Source organism: Pezoporus flaviventris, unplaced genomic scaffold (assembly GCF_033815535.1).
Source record: "Pezoporus flaviventris isolate CSIRO_AGI_PZ_B2104156 unplaced genomic scaffold, CSIRO_AGI_Pfla_v1 ptg000027l, whole genome shotgun sequence".
Classification (NCBI taxonomy): Eukaryota; Metazoa; Chordata; class Aves; order Psittaciformes; family Psittacidae; genus Pezoporus; species Pezoporus flaviventris.
Window position 1 is genome coordinate 1,730,343 of NW_026892575.1, and position 7,180 is coordinate 1,737,522.

The window sequence follows — 7,180 nt, forward strand, 5'->3', positions numbered from 1 at the left end:
AAGTGTTCACAGAGATTGCGTTCTGGAAAAGTTGATGTTTAGTTTGTGTGTTTCCATTAGGTTTTCAAATTATAGTACCATTATACATTAGAACTGCGATGTTGAATTGTGCACATCAAAAGTGCTATCTTAAATTTTTTTAATGCTTTACACATTTTGCATACAGGCAAATAAGAAAGAGAGATTTGTGTAAAATGAAATGGAAATTTACTGTCTGCCAGAGGTTGAAGCTTGAAGCCCAGAGATTCCGGAAAGGAGGATTTGTTCTTTGACTTCTTCTATTCCCCAGAATGGCATAGACAGGTTAATAGTCAGTTGCAGGACTGCGTCTCTGTGCTTATGTAGACATCTGTTATTCATGGTGATACAGCCCATGCTTCTGCTGAGCTGGGATAGTAGGCAATACAGGTCCAATGTTGTTCTACATATATTAGGCTGTTTGAAGTGTTGCTTCAACATGGCAGAACTGCTTCCTGAAACTCAGCACAATTGCTTTTGACCAGTGCTGAGTATGCATACTTTATGATTCAGATGCCTAAGCATAGATAACTGTTGCTGTTCCAGGTGCATGAGTGTAACCGTGATATCCATAGTAGCCATGGCTGGCACAGTGTAGGTAAGCCATGCTATTCTAGGGCAATGGCTATTCTAGAGAACAGACATAGTATTTAGGCATCTAAGGTGTCATTAGATGCTTACCTTAGTAATCCAAATTATTTCCCAAAACTCATTCAGAACTGACTCAGGAGTCTGCATTAAACAGGTCTATAAACTGTCTCTTTACTAGTCTTCTCAGTGGAGAGAAATGCAAAAATTACTTAATATTGATGTAGGGCAATGGTTGGTAATCCATGTATGAGGAAAGTCTATGAAGAAATTAGGTTAGAGAAGAAACATTGCAGTAACACATGATAACTTTAATGTTGGTGTACCTCATTTCCAAGAGGGCAAGGCCTTATAAGTTGCAGAGACATTAGCAATAGTAGTTTATATGGTTCCAGATGCTGCATCAGTAGTCATAAGATTCAAAGATAACTGTTGAGGTTGTCAAAGGGTTTAATCATCTTCCTCTTTCATTCTCATTAGTATTTATATATATATGCAAAATACCCCATTTCAACATAGTACTACACATTTAGTGTAAAAAAAGAAATTAAATGGGCTCTTCACATGTACTCTTGACTTACCCATTCAAGCATTTTAACTAACAGACTCCTTCTAATCCCCTGACAGCATGTGGAGGGGTGCTGGTAGAACACCAAGGGGATGGTGGGAGGATATGACATGTGACTCTAGGGCAAGATCTGAACTCAGACGAATTAAATCTGTCAGCCAGCTCCTCAAAGGCTGCCACAGTTCTTATCCCTGCTTGGTTGAGCTGGCTTGATACACAGACTTATTGTATTATTCAGCTGGTTTGATTTTCCTTTTTATGACAACCTTACCCTGGAGACCATCCATCTCTTTGCAGTGTTGGAGTATGACTATAACTGAATGATATTTCAATATAATTTATAACCCTATAGTGTAAACAGAAGTGATGGTTGCTTCTAACCACTGTGAAGAATTCTAATGCGTGAATTTGGACTCTTGTTTTCTTGGAGGGTTGGAAATACTCTGGAATTGGGAGATTTTTCATAGCTTTGGTAATAAGTTTCATAGGAGAAAAGCTATGAAAAACCCTGAAAAAGACAGGAATTTTATCCAAATGTGTCCAGGCAGTTAATGATGCATGTGAACAGCTATAGCTGCAACAAATTATTTGCCAAAAATTTAAATAGTACTTATTATTAGTAGCTTTCTGGATAATGTAGTGGAATGAAGGGCTTGGCAGTAAAGAGCTGGGCTCAAGTAATAAGACATTAATGGCATGAAATGAGGTCATTCAGGAGCAGTTAATATAGCATTATTTCATACTTGTTTTGAATAAGTTTTTTTCTTAACTGTGAAACATTGTAATATCTGCATGAACTTGATGAGGATTTATTTTCACATCACATGTAAAACCTGGTTCAGTTTACTCATTTTGTGTTCTAGCACCTTGGTATATTACTTCTTCTCAAGTTACCATCAAAGAGCTGGCTTCAGAACTCACTTTCATGTAAACAAATAGGTTGTATTGTATTTTTCTGTCATCTAAAACACACGGCTTATAGGATTGAGAATTACATATTATGGACACTTGGATACATAAAACCACATAATTATTTGGTACACACACATATAACACTTACTGGAATTAAACATGTTCTTTATGAGATATTTGTCACAGTTTCGCTTTGAGACAGAACATGTTGAAATATGCCTTAATTTTCCACTTCCTAAAGCTTTAACATGTTGTAGCAAAAGAAAATAATGATTCATCATGGACTCAGTCAAGCTTTTCTGAAATTTGGTTTGTACCATAAATGCTATGCTCTTTCAATGGCTAATGATATCTTAAAAAAGTAAGTATTGTATTTTCTTCCAAAAGTTACATTTTTCCTGTTTTCCATTCCAGAAATGCTCTAAATAAACTTTTTTATTTCCTACTGATTCTAGAAAAATTATTTTCTCTGGAGTGTCCTCAGTAAACCACATAATAAGTTCTGTGAGACTGTAAGCCCAGGGAATCCCAGGTCACTGAGCACAAGGCAGTACAGATAGGTTTAACTGAGACCAGAATTGACTCCACTTGACATGAAGTGACTGATCTCAAGAAAATACAGATACATATGTAACTGCCATGCAATAAATATTTCATGTCATGGAAAAGACCATAGCACTATCCATTTCTAATTGGAAGAAGCAAACAACATTATATTACTGATACATTTACATGACACCTTTCTAGATCATGAAAAATAAGAAAAATAGAGGCCTCTTTCACTCATGTTTCTGTTCAATTTAGAGCTTACCAGTCTATGTCTGGGTAAGGATTAGAGTAGGAATTTTGTGTGAGAGAAGGGGATGCTGTAAAGATTAACTTAGAATAATGCAACAGAATGAATTAATTGGTGTGCAGTGTCAAGCAGTGGGAGCCAGTATCATTCATCTTTTATGAAGTAGTTTACTGCATAAGAGACTTCTTTAGAAATGACAGTGTCAAGTCCTATTGAATTGATCCGCTTCCCTTTTTTTCTTTTTTTCTTTCTGCACCTAAATCATATCTCTAGTAAAGGACAGTAGCAGAGCAGCAGTCCAAAGAATACCTTGAGAAAACTGACTATGGCTTTAAAGAAAAGCAGAGGCCTAAGGAAAAATATTACAGATCTAACTGGGAGAAACAAATGCAATGTATCTTCGGAACAGGGTGTTCGTCTTAAGAAAATGCAGTGTGAAGGAACTGTAATGTTGATCAAGATGCACAATTTGTGTTGGCTTCTTCTTTTTTTCTTTTTTTTTTCTTTTTTTTTAAAGACAGGTTGTCTTATGTAACATAAGCATAATAACACACAAATGTGTTCACTCTAGGTTGGGACATATTGCACAGAGGAGCTTCATTAGGAAAGACAGGATGCTACCATAACACTTGTTTCAGCAATTCTCTGAACTATCTTCCAGTTTTTTCATGTTCAGAACACTTCATTTCAGAGCAGGATGTGCATCAGCTTAAAAACACATCTAACACCAGACACTGTAAGAGTAGCCTCCCCCAGAATACACCTGTTTATTTTTCAGCAATTTTAATTTTCACTCCTGCAAGTGAGCACCATCTTATTTTTGCTGTTACCTCTGGGTCAGACACATCAAAATAGTGATCTTAAACTTCAATTCAGTTGATTCACCCTTTTAACTTGATAGCATAAATAACAGATGCCAGATTTACTGTTTATATAATGTTAATCATCATATAATTAAAAATAACTTTTATTGTGATTAAGTGGAGTTTTGTTTTACCATCATTGGTTAAGTTTAACATTTTTGAAATGTACCATATAAAATTCTTTAATGAAGCAGCCTGTTCTTCAATGTTTTATTTTTCATTTTAATAACATAGTTGCACGTGTAAAGTACAAAGAGTGGCAATGTACAAAGGCTGTAATTGAAATAGAAGTGTACAATATAACTCAGTAGTAATCCTATTAAGGAATTCTATTTGCTGATGCAATACAAGGCAAGTCAGGAATACATCTTTTTCGTACACATGTCAAATGGCTCTATAATGATTCAAATGCTGACAGTTGGCATTGTTCTCTGGTAAACAAAACAACTATTCCAGTGTTTGATCCATTTTTTATTGTGACTGTGTAAAATGACATACTGCATCAAATATTTACAAAAAATAACAGGGGAAAACTTTTTTCCAGTTCTCTGTTCAAACGGGCTAACAACTGCTGCATATTCACTTTTAAGACCAGCTACTCAGCAAACAACATTAAAAATAACAAGAATACCCTCTCTTGCCAGGATTTAGTATTTTTTGCTGACTAGAAGTGAGAGGTGAATGTGTTTTTCTGATTCTGCTGCTTCATCTTGGTTTTATTAACTTAAGCAATGTATAAAGCAATGTATTTCTTTTAATACCTTATTTCTAGCTTTTTGCCACTGGGCTGTTCTCATATGTTACAGCACTCCTATGTCACTTAGCTCATGCTGTAATTAAGGGAGAAGAATTAGTGAAGTTCCTAAAAGTCTTGTTTCTCTGATTTTAAAAGTGTAAAATGTTACTAACAGAGATTCCTGGAGAAAGGAAGGTCATTGAATGTTACAAGGTGATATTTCAACATCAGTCACAGTATATTACACTCTGATACTAGTCAGGCTCTGAAAAGTTAACTCACAAAGTTGACAGATCTCTTGATTATTTGACATTTATACATATTAATATGGCAAAGCTCAGCTGTTAGCAACTGGCGTATGTTCAGGCATTTTTCTGAAGTGAGTGTAAATTTTCTTTACAGTTTTCCTGTAAGTGTTTGCTTAGTTTTATGCTGTTTTGTTTTTTTTTTTTCTTCTGAATTCAGTCAGTCCCAACCACCTGTAGAGTTCAGCAAAATCAGTTTCAGACTTAAAGCAATGAATTGGTAAACAGAGAAAATAATCAACAAGACTGACAGTTCCCTAAACAAGGTGGTGGCTTTTAATCTGCCTTAGACAAAATTTTGGATCCACAATAACATACAACCAGTATTTTTCTCCACCAGTAGTTTGAGAATTCAGCCTTTCTTTTTTGTTTTTCTTTTCAAAAAGATACCTGAAACAAAAATGTCTCATTTCAGGTGACAAATCAAAATGGAACTTCTTAAGTTCTACAACTGATAAGGAAAAAGTGACAAGTTTTAATTTGATATGTATATTTTGCCTTAGTTTTTATTGCCTGGTCCAGTAGCTGAATAAAAAAAATAATTATTCAAACAGCACTAATAATATTCTCCTTCAGAACAAAGGCTAAGCCATACTGTTCCCTGAAGAGGTATTAATTGCTGTGCTGACCTGGAACAGTGGTAAACCTGTCAGCACAGAAGCAAAAATTAGGTGTATATTATATGTTACTAGAGAAAATAATATGCTAAAGGGACCCACCTCCCTAGCTAATTTGACTGCTGAAGAAGGAAATCTGTATTAAAAAAAAAGTATTTGTCTTGCTTATCTACCAGAACTTGGCAAATTGAAAGCTTGTGTATTTAGTCTTTTGCATAAAAATCCATGTATCATAAAGCATCTCTTCTGAGGAAAACTGTTTCTATCTTGTCTAGGAGGGCTAGGTCCATTCCTGCATGAGCATTCCATACCTTTGCATAAGCAGAAGCTGCTGTAGCCTGGAGTGACATTATAGTATGTGTGCAGAATATAGCAAATAAATCCAAATTTATTTCAGATTTTGGGAGCCTTTTTCTACGTCCTTTTAATGATATATGCTAGTTTTATATCTGAAACATATCTGAAACAAATCTTTTTGTATGTATGGAATACTGTGATGTAAAAGACTGTTCTTGTATAGTTTGTTGTAAGGAGAACACTGAACATGTCAGCTATATTTAAGACAAAGACAGGAGTGTAGTTACAAGACAGTCTATTCCAGGAAAGAGAGAGAGAGAGGCAGATAGTCTTAGAAATATGGCAGTTAACTGGGCCTCTGTACTGGTGGTAGTCTAAATTATGGCTATGAAATATAGATATGTGGATTGTGGGAAGTCTCGTCAAATATACCGGTTGCTAACCCCTTTCCCTGAGAAAATTGTGAAACCTATTTTGTGTCCATAATTCCTGTTAGCATCCTTCAGTGTTACAGTGTAAGAGAATGCTGCAGATAAGCTGGTATTCTAAACTGTAAAAAAGCAGTGACTACTGCTCTTGACAGCAGCAAGATACTGGTGATTTCCACACACAGACGCTTCTATCTCTTGCTATCACAAAAAACATTGCCTTAGAAACAAACAGGTAGTATCTTGCTGGTCCTACAGCTACTCAATCACTATCAGAACCTACAGTCTGAGAATGCAAGAGTAGGCCAAGGAAGAGCAAGCTACTGGGAAGTGGAGTGCTGTAGGGTGAGGGTGTAGTACTAGTAAAGCATGGGATTAGTTTGTTAATTTGAGAAAGAAGTATCATAAAATAGGATAGACATAAGGTACTAATTAAAACAGCAATATTCCTAAAAATAGACCAGTACACCCACTTCCTCTTTTATGTACTGGGTTTAGTTTTTATCTGTATTGCTGTATTGAGTAAGTGAGGTAAATACCAAAAGCCATGTTCTTGAGGCGATACAGATTTAAGGAGGAAAAAAAAACAAACAAAACCAGCAAAGTATGCTTACCTAATGCTGTGGTTCCACCTCTGATTGCCATGTAGACAGTGCTTACTTGTGGGTTTCAGTTTCCCTCACCAATGAACATTTCCTTTCTTAATGTGCAATCATGCAGACTTTCCATTTTAATTTTCTCCTACAGACCTTTGTGTAATACAACACCAAGCAGCTTTTCACAGTTGAAAAACCTTAGAAAATTCATACAGCTACACTCAGCACAGGGCACTACCATGAGAAGTAGCTGAGGATCCAAGAAAGGCAGCAACTTTATAGTGTACCCCTGCCAAAAGGGCATGTATTCTGTAAACCTATGTTCTTGCAGAGCTTTACTGTTTACAGTTCTAAAGACAGACATAAGTAATCTCAGACATCAGAGCTCAAGATAATGTTGGACTGATAAGCAGCCAACAGGTTTTCCTTCCTCCTTACCCCAGCATAAAATTGTCT